The following is a 14,422-nucleotide window of genomic DNA, read 5'->3' as shown; positions in this document are numbered from 1 at the left end:
TTAAAATAACAAATCAATTATGTAAAAATACATGTGTAATTCTTATAAAGTTATAATAACTAATTTCTTCAAATAAATAATTAAATGAAAGAAAAAAAAGTAATTAAGAAAATAATATAAATAACACTAATTATGAGATTAATAGCATTGATGAGGAAAGGAACTAAATATGATCATCTTTTTAAATTCTTTTTTAAGAAAATATATATAAACTTTAATTAAAGATAAATAAGAAAAAAAACCTTTAATTAAACATACAAAAAATCAAGACAAAATTAAAGAAGAAAGAAATTAGAAGAATAATGACATTGAAATAAATAATATCTAATTTTCTCTCTTTTTAAATCACAAAATAAATTTTTGCTTGTTCTCCTCCTAATTTGATACGAATTCCATAAATAGAATGATTTTTTCTCCGAATAATTTTTCTTACCCTTTCAAACACTAATCAGACTTCTTATAAATTTCTCAACCACAATGAATTTTCTCTCCTTGTAGGAGGAATAAACATTTTTTCAAAAAGTCTTTTATTTTGAAAATAATTTTTTGTTACATAATCTCTTTCTTTACATCAATGTCTTCACAAGAATAATGAGATATTCTCTCTTTCTCTTTTGTTAAAAAAGTCACATGACCTAGAAATTTGATGGACATCTTAGCGACAAAAGTTGATACCATATATTGATCATTATCGTCAGAAGAAGAAGAGCCAAAGTGAAGAAATTTGTTCTTATTTGTTACAAATGCTCAACTATTTTGTTTTTATTTTATAGGCTAAATAATTATAAACAGTTATAAAAAATGAATAGTTTTTATCTTTTCATCTTCCATTTTCATTTACTTAAATCTATATTAGTGTAATGGATGTTATAAAGGGCATAATTAATCGGGTATGACATAAATACTTTTTTTTTAAATACAAATAAAAAATACAAAACACAGATAAAATGTCAAAAAAAGGAAAAAAAAGATGAATACAAATACTGGTCATAGAGAGATGCCACATCAAATTGTCAATATTCAGCTTTATATATACATATATAGGTTCATGTCCTTAGATGTTATTTTATTACTTTAGCTGGCATCGACATTTTTGTAAATCTGATATCTACTTTGGAACATTTTATAATGTGGCATAGGCTGACAATTGAGATCATAAATTTAAAATAATAAAATTTAATTTATTATAATACTAATATCAATATCATAAAGATATATATATATCATTTAAAAAATATATAAAAAGTATTATAAATTATAATAATTAACCGCTTTTTAAAACAAATTCATATAACTAATTTGATTTACACTCCAAAATTCATAGGTGTCACATAATTTACACATTAATTCTTCATTACTTAATATATGTAATTATATCAATGACATATAAATTGAAATTAAAAAATACATATTTTATTTGAAAATCACGTAATAGTACTATAAGGTATAATAATTAACAACTCAACATATTTTAAAATTTTAGTTGACTCTCCGAATTCCATATGTCTCATGTAATTGAGACAGAGAAAAACATATATTGGTTTAAAATTAATAAAAATATTATAAATTATAATAATTAACAACTTAAAATTTATAAAAAAAAACCTTTAAAATTTTTTAGTTGGCTCTCCAAATTCAATCGGTATTACAATAATTAAAACATAGAAATTAACATAAATTGGACTCCTGCTGACATTTATGTTTCCTTTTTCTAAATTTTCTCTTTTATAATTTATATAAATATTGGACTCCTGCTGACATTTATGTTTCCTTTTTCTAAATTTTCTCTTTTATACTTTATATAAATAATTTTTTTATGTAAAAAGTATTATAAATCATAATAATTAATAGCTTAAAATATTTCAAAACATATAAACAGTTTTTGTTAACTTTCAAAATTTCATCTATGCCGCATAAATTGAGAGAAATATAGATATATAGATATTTTAAGTTGCTAATTATTCTGAGTTATAGTACGTTTTATGTAATTTTCATATATATTACTCGGTCCTGATTTATGTGATACAAATGAAATTTCAAAAGTCAATGAATTTTTTATAAGTTCTTTTTTATATTAACTTGTTAATTATTGTGATTTCTAATATATTTACGTAAAACATACTCTAAATACAAATAATTAGCAACTTAAAATATATAAAAACATACTAAAAAATTGATTCACTTCAAATTTCATATGTACCACATAAATTAAAACAGAAACAGTAACATATATTGGGCCCCGTGCTGGCACGGGGTCCTATATCTAGTTAATAAATACATCAAATGTTTGACATAATCCACAATAACGGTACAAGTAACACGTATACGTTTTTGTCTTCTTAAGAGTTAAGTTTTATTGACAACTTATGTACTTATAATTGCACTATAATAGTATAGTATATCGTATATTCCTTGACTTTTGCATGAAATGAACCACCGACAATAAGCTTCTTGAAACATAGGCTAAGTTTGAGTAATTTTATAATTACTTGTGTCCCTCATTAGGACTTGGACCAGAATTATGTCCAACATCAACATTAACATCAATAGGTTTCTCCAAATCTCCATAGTCATGATGGCCAATTCCAGGACTAGGACCGGAGTTTTTCACCACAACATGAAAATGTTTTTCTGAACTTTGCACCATTATAAATGGCCTAGCTTCCGTGGCGCGAAACAAAACTAAGCTCACCAAAAGGAGATGAAGAAAGAAGAATATTGTGACGTATTGAATAATAACTCGAGCCATGAAAAGGGTTTATATTCGATTTTTTATTACGTAGTTTTTCTCTCTTTGATATTGTAAGAATGGTGATGCTATAAAAAAAAATTATGCATGGGTATTTATACAAAAATATTGAATGAGGAATTTGCATGTAATCAATAGGGACATAAGTTTTGACTTAGAATATTGACAAGTAGCCAAATCTTGAGTATAGAAAAATGGTACATTACCCAAAGAGTGTATTTAAGAATGTGAAGTAAAAGATTATGTTTGGAAGATGACTACATCAATAAGGTAAGATCAAAAGGTATTAAAAAATTTCTGTGGAATATAATACTAGCTACTTTTAAATTGCATTATTTGTCAACGTTTTGTTAAATTTCAAGATTACGTGGAACCTAATTAGTTACTATGTTAAGCATGAAATATGTCATTTTCTGAGAGAATATTGATAAATTTTGGTAGCTAGAGATTACAATTATATCGGAGGAGCTCATTTCATTATTGTTTAAACAAAAAAAACAACAAGACGACTATCAAACACATCTGGAGAGAGGCAAATCAATATGTCGATTTTGTAAAAAAATGACACAAACATGATGAAGATTTGATAGTCTAGGAAAATGCATTCTAGGATATGACATTCTTCTCTCGACAGACCTAATTAGTAACATTGCCTTTTAAAGGATCGTAAATATATATTTTATTTTATTTTTTGGATGTAGCAGGAAAAAAAAAAAAAGCAATCGTAGCAAATTTTCCGGTGGCATGGCCAGGCGAACACACCAAAGCTGCCTATGTAATTTTTTTTATCTTTTCTTAATTCATATTGTTCAATTACCTATTTTTTTTACTTATTTCTTGTATCATTATAATTTTATACTAGTAATTTGATCAATTCAATCATGTGTTGTTAAACCACGTAAATAAATTCAATTGTGACGTTTTAGGGGTAAGGAGCTAGTCTAGTCTTTTTTTCTTAAGAAAAAAATATTATTATTACTCCCTAAAGAGTAGTGAATGATTGGTACTCGTTAATTCACAAAGAGGAAGTGATTTAATTAAGAAGCAATGTACCGGGCCATGTTATTGAAACTTGCAAGTCGTTAAAACTTAAAAGGAGAAATGACTTTAGAATATATAAATGGCAGACCAACTAATTATCACTGTTTTAACATGAAAATTGCAACCCCTTTAATTACCTTTTTGGCTGCTGAGATCTCATTTACGATTTAATAATCTTATAAGTTAGATAATTTATAAGGAAAAGGACCTAACTTATTTTATTGTGTGGTGAAGAGAATTGATTTTGATAGCAAATATTTTATAAAATGATTTAAGTTATATGCCTTCTATGAATGTTTAACGTGAATTAGTCAAATTAACTTACGTCAATTTTGATATATCTGATAAAAAAAAATTAAGTTATATGCCCTCTATGAATGTTTAACGTGAATTAGTTAAATTAAATTACTCCAACTTTGTTATTTCTCATGACAAACTTAATAACATAGCATTAAAAAATATAAACTAATATGCTGTATTTATCCATTTAAATAGCACCAGTTGTATAAAATATTTGCAATGTATCTATCTATTGAATAATCTTATTGGGATTATTTTACTTAATGAAGAAGATAAAAAAAATTAGTGTTTTTATTTTTAAAAAAATCTACATAATTGCATAGAAAGATTTTAATTACTTCTTTATACGTAAGAAAAAGGGATAAGGGTCTGAAAAATATCCCAACTTTGGCCGAAATTGTTGTTACGATACCAAACTTTATGGAGGACCTATTACCCCCTAAACCATTTAATAGTGAATTTTAAAAGTATATATGTGCCCACATGGACGCATTACTATTTATAATTTTGCATTATTTTTTATGTCCACGTGGGCAAATATATATGTTTAAAATACGGTACTAATAAATAGTCTAGGGGTAATAGGTCCTCATTAAAATTTGGTATCATAGTAACAATTTCGGCCAAAGTTGAGATATTTTTCAGACCCTTATCCATAAAAAAAATGAAAAAGATTCCGACGAACCATTTCATATTAATTAAGGTCAAGAAGGGTTCTCAATTAATCAATTTCATTGAATAGGGGAAGGGGGTATGAAACTACGAAAGTTAACAAAATAAGAAACTACATCGGACACATGAAACACAACTTATTTTTTTCCTTTTTAATATACGACACCTATTTGTTTATTTATTTTAAAAAGGAAAGTCACATGGTTAAACAAATATATACTAGTTAATTAGTTATCATAACTATAGTTTTAGCTAATTACAACTCGCGACCAACATTAAGTGATATTTACATGGGTTGGGCTTTTGAGTTTGTATAATTCGCACGTTTGTATAATTCAAATTTTTATAATATAATTTGTATAACTTTTGTATAGTGTAATTTTGTATAATATAATTTGTATAACTGTTTAAAGTTCGGGTGTTTGTATAAATTTGTTATTTCAAAATTATATAAAATAGCTCAATTATACCAATGTATCCGCGAATTATACAAATTCATCTGCAAATTATACAAACCACGAATTATACAAACGATGCAGCTTAAATTGTAGCTACAACCCGTAAATATGCAAACTATTGCGAAAATTCCCTTAAAAAATGTAACTCTTTTTACTCATTTGTTATAATCAATTTAGAGAGTTTTTTTTTTGTCAATATTAATCTTATTACTATAAGTATTTACACGTGTCCCTTTGTTATAATCTTTTTGCATGACCCATTAAACTTGAGGAATCAGTCGAACAAAGAGGTGCATGAATCGTCTAAACCAAAGGTTGCAAAAAATCCCCCAAAAAAGGGAAGAAAATCAGCACCCGCTATTTCCCAACCTTCATTGCTTAGAGTGTGTGTTTTTAATCTTTATTAAACTTGTTTGTGATTTGTATTGCGTTTGCTATGTTAGATTGAAATTAACTGATACATTAATTACATGTGTTATGCTATATTGTTTATTGGGGCAAAAAATGATACATACAAAAACCCCATCTTAGTTTGATACATACTGATTTTAGATTCGGTCGACACATATAAAACCCTTGTTTTATATGTGTATCGAAGAAGATGATACATGTAAAACCCCAATATGAAAAAAATATTGGTCAAATTTAACAAAAAAGTCGTTAATATATCAGACAAGTCATCCTTTTGTATAATGTATCAAGTTATACAATAAGTTCAACTAACATTGATGTATGAGACAGTTGAAGATTGGTAGCATGTATTTTTTTTATGAATCAAATTGTTTTTATTATGAATCATTTACTCTTAGTGGTAGTAAAGTGTAACTGTTAGTGTTAGTTAATTGTTGTTTAGTGTGAACTGGTGTTTTTATTTATGTATCATAAAACATCACTATAAATAGTATGATTTTTCTTTTCATTTTGCAGTCAATGAAATATGTTATAAAAAAGGTATCAGCACATGCCTTAAGGTTTTGTGTCCCTTTTAACACAAATTTCTTGGAGGAGTTTCAGAAGTCTATAGGGGATGATGTTATTGAAATGTTCAAAGCTACAATTTTTGGACCATATTTAGACATTCATAAATGTAATTTTCAGGATCAAATCACTAAATGTTTGTTGTTGTTAGAGTTGGAACAAGGCAACTCAAAGGTGTTGCATATTAGACATGCTAACGGGGGTATCTTGAATTTTGATATCATAATACTCTCATTTATATCTGATATAACACATATTTTTTCGCACTCGCCAAATGCATTTTTGAATTGTTCGAAGAACCATGTCCACGAATGGTCATTTTCAGTGTCCACAACACCATATGCCAATGGCAATATGCAACCTAATTACAGAACAACACACATTATTTCAGTTGATACATAACATTTTACAAACAGCTCATAACTAAAAAAATTACATACCTGCCCCATCAAGTGTGCTTGCTGATACAAATGTCCCTTTGTAAGCTCCATCAAGATGTGCACCATCGACAACAACTATTGGTCTGCAGTAATCGAACCCCCTCATCAATGGTCGTAAGGCTACGAACAGATACATAAATTCATCTTCCTCAGTTTTTTGCATCCTTATATAAGAATATGGATACACAATATTTAGCATGTATATGTATCTCATCATCTGCCTATATCCATCAGATGGTTTACCCCTTATCATTTCTAATGCACGTTCTTTAGCACGACATGCCTGCTGATACGATATTTGAACACCATAGAATTCTCTAATATCAGCAATTATATCTTTTGGAGTATGAATTCGTTTATGGTTGACCAATTTTGGAGCAGTCACACCACTTACCAACCCGACTGTTTCTTGGACTTTGGTTGGTACCCTATCCCTCATTGGACACGTAAGTTCGCTATTGAAGTATCTAACTTTGAAAACATCAGATTTTTTCCTGCAGGAGGCCTTCATAGTCCAGCCATATCCATCTGAAAAGTATACCAACACATAGTTGTACAATTTTTTTCATCATATTAATACATATAGCAGTTACATTTTATAATATATAAAACACTAATGTTCAAAGTAATCAAAGAATGATGTACATTAATGTATCAACAATTTTCAAAAACCAACACAATTAATTTAGTGTAGTTTTATGTATCAGATTCAAAAAATATATATTTATCCACGTATCACAAAATTTTCGAATGTTTCGACTACATGATTGTTGCGACTAAATAATTTAATGTTTCAACAATGTTATCTTAACGTATCAACAATATTAACTCAATGTATCAACAATATTAACGACCAACACAAAATAATTTGTATCAAATTCAAAACAAAAAAAAAATTCCACATATCACAAAATTTTGGAATGTATCGTCTACATAATTGTTGCAACTAAATTTTAAAATGTTTCAACAGTATTATCTTAACGTATCAATAGTTTTAACTTAATGTATCAACAAATAATGTATCATTATTAATCTACCACATATCATATTCAACAAACTAAATAAAAATCAACATCACCATCAAAGACTTTCTAAAAAAAATAATGTATCATACAATAAAATAAAATAAATGTATCACCATTTATAGATCTAAAAAAATCAAACACAGTTCTTCACAAAACATATCAAATACTCCCATACCTTTGTCTTTCAGACCTCTTTACTTTGCAATTGAAGTTGTTCTTTATCTTATATTTCGCCATCACATCTACGAGTGTTGCTTTATCCTTATATAGACTTGTCTTCACCTCTATACTTTTTGAATCAATTATGTAATTTGTAACTTTCAATTCTGGAATATAATACGAATCACAAATTCTTTATTAAACCACTGCAAGAGCTTTTGTATCAAGTGTTGTGCCTTTTACACACGTAATTTCTCCGCATGTTCCATCAACGTTATGTACATCACCGCCAATCTTCTCACTTGTGTCAATGCATAATGGATACATTGCAAATCCTGGCTCATTTTGTTTCACTTCTAAATATAGTTTAACACCCATGTCGTTCTTAATTTTCATCGGAGACGAGTTACCTTCTACGATATAACGAATCTCAATGTTTTTCCTTGATACATCGATATCTAACTAAGCTGAAATTGTTGCTTTGAGATTCAAAAATGAAATTGATTGTCCAACAACGATTTTGTCACTTTTATAACCTTCATAATTCACTTCGCTCACCCAAATTTTTGAATGCCTCAGTAGAATTGATATATTCATCATGTATCAACAAAATTTCAGAGTTTTATTCAAATTTCTAACTTTTTCGAAATCGATGAATTTTCAAAAATTGTTCTTCAATAGAGAAGATTTAATTTTGAAATTTGAAATTTGTAATATCTTAATCGATTACCTATTAGGATATGGATTGTTTAGAATCAGTTAGGTGTAAATCAAGCTAATTAAATTAACAGAATTAATTATTATATTTTTTTTCCTTTTTTAGCGCAACAATAATCTGTTTACCTTGTATCAGATATAATGTATCGAAATGTTAGCTATGTATCATTCGCCTAACTTTTTAAGGGATTTTTTGTAAAATGAAAATTAATTGGGATAAGATGTAATTTATATCTTACACTATGGGATTCCTTTAATTTTTACTAAGTAAGAAAAATTATTTAAACACACGTCTTATTTTATCATAATATCTAAAATTCTCTACCATTTAAAATTTTTTCAAAAGTCCCCTCTCGCTGATGCATCCTTATCCACCTCTTGGATACATCCCTCCCCTTTTTGAGATATATATCTCCCCTCTCTGATGCATCTCTCTTCTTTGTAAGACTAGGCACCAGACCGGAATGAACCGGTACTGGGATGGTTTGACCGGGTTGTTGATTGGTACCGAATGAATCGGAGCGAAATTATCAGGATGAAAACTCGATTCTGTCCTGTCCCACTATATACTAGGATAGAATCGGGACGGACCGGAATGGAACGGGATGGGATAAACGAAACGACGCATATAGCTATTTCAAAAAATAATAATTTTATTGAGTTATTTTGAATTATGAAAAGATGAATGTTTTTTTTTCTTTCTAAGTTTAATAGTTTATAAAGTATTTAAGTTTTGAAATTTATAATGTTTATTTGTAATTTTACTTAAATTTATTTTAAAGATATTTTTAAAAAAAAATTACTTATAAGTTTGTAAGTTAAGTTTAATAAAGTTATTTTAAAAAAAATATTTTGAGTGTATGTTATAATAATATTTTGAAGTTTATAAGTTATAACTCATAACTTGTAATTTAAATAACTTAAGTTTGTAATTTGTTAAATTTATAAATTTTAAAGTTTTTAGGTTTATATTATTTGAAATTATGAATTAAGTTTGTAATTTTAAAAAATTAAATAAACAAAAAAGAGAAATGCTAATAAAAGTTTAAAACAATGACAATTTTAAAAAAAAATATCAATCCAATTTATTCAAATTTGTATTACAATTACAAAGATTTCATGGACTGGATCGAAATGAACCGGTACCGGTATATCGATACCAAATCATGATACCGTCCCATTTCGAGTATCGGTTCAATGTATCCCATTCCATCCTGAATACTTTCGGGATGGAACAGACCGGAATGTAATCGAAACCAATCGGAATGGTACCAGTATAACCCGGTTTGGTGCCCAGTCTTACCTCTATGTATATGGATGTCATATTCCCTCTATGATCCATTCCTCCCCTATGTATATGAAAGTTTGTTGATGTATACGGAAGTCCAAGTGATGTATTCGGAATTCAAAAAATTTAAGAATTTTTTATAATTTTAAAAAGAGTAGATAAATAATGTAATTAGCTCTTAATATTATGATATTTAGGTAAATTATACCAAGTACTATGAACTCTAAGGACTCATTTGGTATGCGGTATTAAATAGAATAGTCCATGGATTAAAATTTAGTCCATCTAATACATTGTTTGGTTACTTTATTTTATTTAATCCACGGATTGCTTTTACACCATTTGTGGTCTTATTTTGTCCCTATTAAATGGAAGGATAACTAATCCAAGGTTAAACTTTGGATAAGACTCCTAAATGACAAAACTATCCCTTTATTCATTTTCCTAAATTTCTTTTGTAATTTAATTTTCTTTTTATTTATATTGAAATAATTATAAATGTTCTTTTTAATTATCCAAATTCGTTTAGTGTAATTAATTTATTTCACTAATATTTTTTTCTTCCTTTTTTTATTCAATATAGTTCGTCGATTAACCACTTGAACTATTTTTTAATAAGTTTTAGCTATTGAACAATATAAGTAGTCTTAAATCTATGTTAAGTTTAAGATATATTTGACCAATAAAAAATTAGAAAGGATCACCTTAGTGGTACATCATACCTCAAAATTATATATATAACTTAACTAGTTAAATGAAATAGAAAATCCTACAAAAAAATAATATTGTCCGGCGGTTATCTATCTTGACTCAATTACATGAAATAAACAATCCCATAAAAACAAAAGGGTATAATAGAAAATAAATTTTTTGTAGAGTTTTAAATTAAACACAAAATTAAATGGGAAGCAATGAACCAAACACTTGACAAAAAATTATCCCTGCACTACTAATTCCTGCATTACTAATCTCGGTATTACTAACTCCTGAATTACTAACTCCTGAATTACTAATCCCTACGTTATCAATGTTTGTACCAAACGACCCCTAAAGGTACAATACAACCGATCCATGTCTTAATGGGCTGGAAACGAAGACATGGATGGGTAGTGAGGAGCCCATAATACTAGTCTTCTTTTAGAAAAATCAATCATCAACAGAAAAGAAATTGATTATTTGACCGTACAAACAACTCATTGTGGGGAAATAACTATCTTTAGCACATAACTAAAAAGTCAAACTAATCCCTTTTAATTTCACATCCTTTACAAATTAGCAAAAGTCTACAAGATATAGATATGACAAACGTAGGATATTATAGTAAAAAAAATAAGATGCCTTGAACATGTGGGGAAAAGATATTTAAAGCGGAGGAAAAACTTTCTTTACCAAATTCATCAATCTAAAGTGAAGAAATGATTGATTCTCTATAATCTCCAAATTACACGAAAAATTATTAATGAAATGAATGTTTTATTGTCAATCCATCTCTTTCTTTTAGTCGGATATCATGTGTGAAGCATCTCTCAAGACTTCACTCTCCCAACTGAAGAAAGACCAATATTATGAAAATAGCTACACATTTATAACCTACAAAGAAATTACATAGTCATGTTTTGTCAACAACCGAAGTCATTCCAAATGAGTTTATTGCGGGGAATTGCACACCTTGATTTAATTTGAATTTAAATTTATTTTCCATGACAAGTTTTTATAGTGATATAAATATTACAAAATATTTAAAATTATAAATTTTAAAATCTCATAATCACGCAAAATTTGTAAAACTATAAGCTTTGAAAACTTTATAATTTTTTATCAGATATATAATATTTTTCTATAGCTTTGACATCTCAAAAAATCAAATTACAAGATAAAATCAGGTTGGAATCAAACTACACGATTCATTGATTTTTAAGTTATATACAGTCTACAATAATATGATTGTATTTTCTAGTTTTAGAACTCCTTATAATGAAACACACCTACCATTAAGGGTGTGCGTAATTAGATATATAAAAAAAAATTATATTTAAATTCATGAGTTACATGACTTATTAAGATTTAAGGGTATAAATGATATTTCAATTTTATGGGTTCTCGATTTTAAAACGATTACTTCAAGTGCTCACTATCATATTTGACTTAATTTTTTTTAAAATATAAATATTTTATTTAAATAAATTCGATTAAATTTGTATCCAAACTTCTAGCTCTGTCATTTCCGCCAAATTACCTTGCATGTTTTCCCACCGTGATATTTGTCCTGTTTTAGTTTGTTGTGGTCCATTTGTAATATAGTACCGAATATAATACTACTTCTAGATACTAGGCTCTAGCTAGTACTTCATAAAAAGACACCAAACTGATGACCATTTTATCAATCTACTGCACAAATTAATTGAATCTAAACTGAACACCTACCAAACACCCTTCCTATTGGATGTATTTTTTCTATTCGATGTTTGATACTCATATTAAATTTCGATTAAAATTAAATTCACGTATGGAAGTCTCACATTGGAAGGTAACTGAATAAATGATGAATGAGTACTTATCAGTCCATCACAACCTTAGTTGACGACAACCCTTATTAATGACGTGTTTATTTAGATCTTCTTAATTCACGCATGAAAGTTCCACATTGGAGGGTAACTGGATAAAGGATGAATGAGTACTTATCACTCCACCACAACCCTAGTTGACGACAACCCTTATTAATGACGTGTTTATTTAGATCTTCTTAAATTATACTCCCTCCGTCCCTTTTGGAGGGTAACTGGATAAAGGATGAATGAGTACTTATCACTCCACCACAACCCTAGTTGACGACAACCCTTATTAATGACGTGTTTATTTAGATCTTCTTAAATTATACTCCCTCCGTCCCTTTTTATGTCACATTTTTACTTTGCACTTGCATTAAAAACCTTTTTACTTTGTACTTGCATTAAGAAATGATGTAACTTTGCCCTTCTACCCTTATTTAATTTTTTTGAAACTCAAATTTTCAATCAATGAATATGAAATAATTTATTTTGATTAATTAATTTAACCAATGAACATGAATCATTTACTTAGCTTTTCTAAATGCTTCAAATGTCTATTTTCAAGGCTAATAACTCACAATGGTAAAAAAGGAACAATATGGTAATTAATGCATTGATTTTATGAAATGATAAGTATTATGTATCAACTATTTATAGAAAGGGATGACATATAAAAAGGGACGGAGGGAGTACTTTATTGGGAAAAAAGTCAAAAATATCCTTAAACTATGTGAAAGGAACAAAAATGTCTTCCGTTTATAGTTTGGCTAAAAAAATGCTCTTACCATCAATACTTTGGTTCAAAAATTACAAAAATTCTTTACAATTTGGTGGAATTTGTTACATCCCAAAATGTTTTGATACATCACGTTTCGATTTCGGATACATCCCGATATGTCTCGATATATCGAGTCTCGATTTCGAATACATCACTCAACATCCCGATACATCACGTACATCCCGATATATCGCATAAAGTGATGTATCCGAGAATATGAGAGAACACATTTTTTTGTAATTTTTTAAAATGATAGGAAACTTAGAGTATTAATAATAAAATAGATTGTGTATTTATGTAATTTTTCCAAAGTTAAAAGTCATAAGAGCCTGTTTGGATAAGTTGAAAAAAATAGTTTCTAAGTCAAAAAAATAAAAAGTCAAACTTTAAATGAATTTAAATAAAAAATAAAAAGTAGGAGAAGTCCTACTTTGGGTTATTGAACTTTTTCTTAATTCATTTTAAATTTATTTTAAGTTATTTTAAATTTTGTTAAACATTCTCAAAAGCTAAAAATGACTTAAAAGTAAGTTTGATCAATGTTTTAGTCAATCAAGTAGTCTCTAAGTGTATGATACCCTACTTTTGATTTTTGATTTATTTTAAAACTTTTTTTAACCTAAAAATGGGTGTTTAAAAACACTTATAGCCTTTGCAAACACTTTCAAAACAAAAAGATTACTTAAAAATTAAAAGCACTTAAGAATAAATTAATCCAAACGATACTATAACTTGATTGCGATCGATATCCAATAATAATCACTTTTCGAATGGCTAATTACTCAAGTTTGGAGAGTATATTTTTATTTTTATTTTTACTCTATACTAGAATAGGGAATATGAGAGGAGCTTGGGTCAAGACTCAAGAGGATAGTTTGATAATTTACTAAATTTTTGGGCCAACTGAATTCCTCTTGGTCATCATCCCTTCTAAACGGCACTTCAATATTTTTTTGGTCTTTTCAATGATGAAGACGTGGACACTTTCAATTTCATTTGTGCCATATAAATTAAAATAAATGAAGTAATATATATTGATCCCGTACTTATACAAGCTATTATATTTAATAGAAATATAGTAGAGAATATAATATGGGAAGATTTGTACCATATCAATGCACACTAATTTCATTGTATTGTATTTATATATGTATAGATATATAAATTAATGGAGGGCAGAAAATTCTTCTTCTAAATCCCAATAGCATTTCATTAATTAGTCATAGAAATTAATCCCTAGAGTATAAAGCATATTTTTCTCTAATAGG

The sequence above is a fragment of the Solanum tuberosum genome, unplaced genomic scaffold (genome assembly GCF_000226075.1).
Source record: "Solanum tuberosum cultivar DM 1-3 516 R44 unplaced genomic scaffold, SolTub_3.0 scf00073, whole genome shotgun sequence".
NCBI classification, from domain to species: Eukaryota; Viridiplantae; Streptophyta; class Magnoliopsida; order Solanales; family Solanaceae; genus Solanum; species Solanum tuberosum.
The sequence above is the reverse complement of the archived record's forward strand: the minus strand, read 5'-3'. Positions refer to the sequence as shown.